The following is a 950-nucleotide window of genomic DNA, read 5'->3' as shown; positions in this document are numbered from 1 at the left end:
AAAATATTTATTGAGAAACCAATCTTTTGAGTCCAGTATGAGAAAAATCCTCCTCACTGGTAGACAATTTTGATACAATAAGCCAGTAGCAAAAAAATATATAAAAAATATATTACAGGGTCGAACTATGGTTGCTCAACCAAATTATTACAAGCACGCCAATAATTATACATAATGGCGGACATGTCACAGTGGTGTGGAGGCATACTACTGACTCGAGGATAGGGCGGTGGTGGAAAAACACAGCAGGGAGAGAAATACAAGACTCTAAGTCTATCATCTCATCGAGCGTCGAGGTGAGGCTCGATGAATTTATTTGGTAGCGGAAGCGGATATAAAACAGTGACCAAATCCAGGGTCGCACGAGACTGACTGGGACTCCTCTAAGTGTCGGAATCGCTATCAAACTCTTCATCCATGAGATCGCCTTCGTCAGCATCTGGCCAAATCAACAAGCCAGTGAGTACTTTGAAAGTACTCGCAAGACAGTTCGGACGTAAGATATAACAAATGCATGCATGGATGCGACATGAATAAATTCACCAATGTACATTTTCAAAAATTAGCATAACAAGGTAAGTAAAAGGGAAACGGCGGTAGTCCGCCTGAAATCCCAACAGAACATAAATAATTACCGATCGGGTGTCTGAAGCGACGCCTCGAAAGGTGAACAAATAAATATAAGGAAAATGGTGCCGCAGTCGGGCGTCTTAGCGACACCACATAAAGGGCTTTAAAAGAAATACCACAGTCGGACGTCGGGGCGACATCACAGAAAGGGCTTTAAAAGAAATGCCACAGTCGGACGTCGGGGCGACATCACAGAAAGGGCTTTAAAAGAAATACCACAGTCGGACGTCGGGGCGATATCACAGAAAGGGCTTTAAAAGAAATGCCACAGTCGGACGTCGGGACGACATCACAGAAAGGGCTTTAAAAGAAATGCCACA

This window comes from Triticum dicoccoides, chromosome 1B (assembly GCF_002162155.2).
Source record: "Triticum dicoccoides isolate Atlit2015 ecotype Zavitan chromosome 1B, WEW_v2.0, whole genome shotgun sequence".
Classification (NCBI taxonomy): Eukaryota; Viridiplantae; Streptophyta; class Magnoliopsida; order Poales; family Poaceae; genus Triticum; species Triticum dicoccoides.
This window is presented reverse-complemented; position numbering follows the sequence as displayed.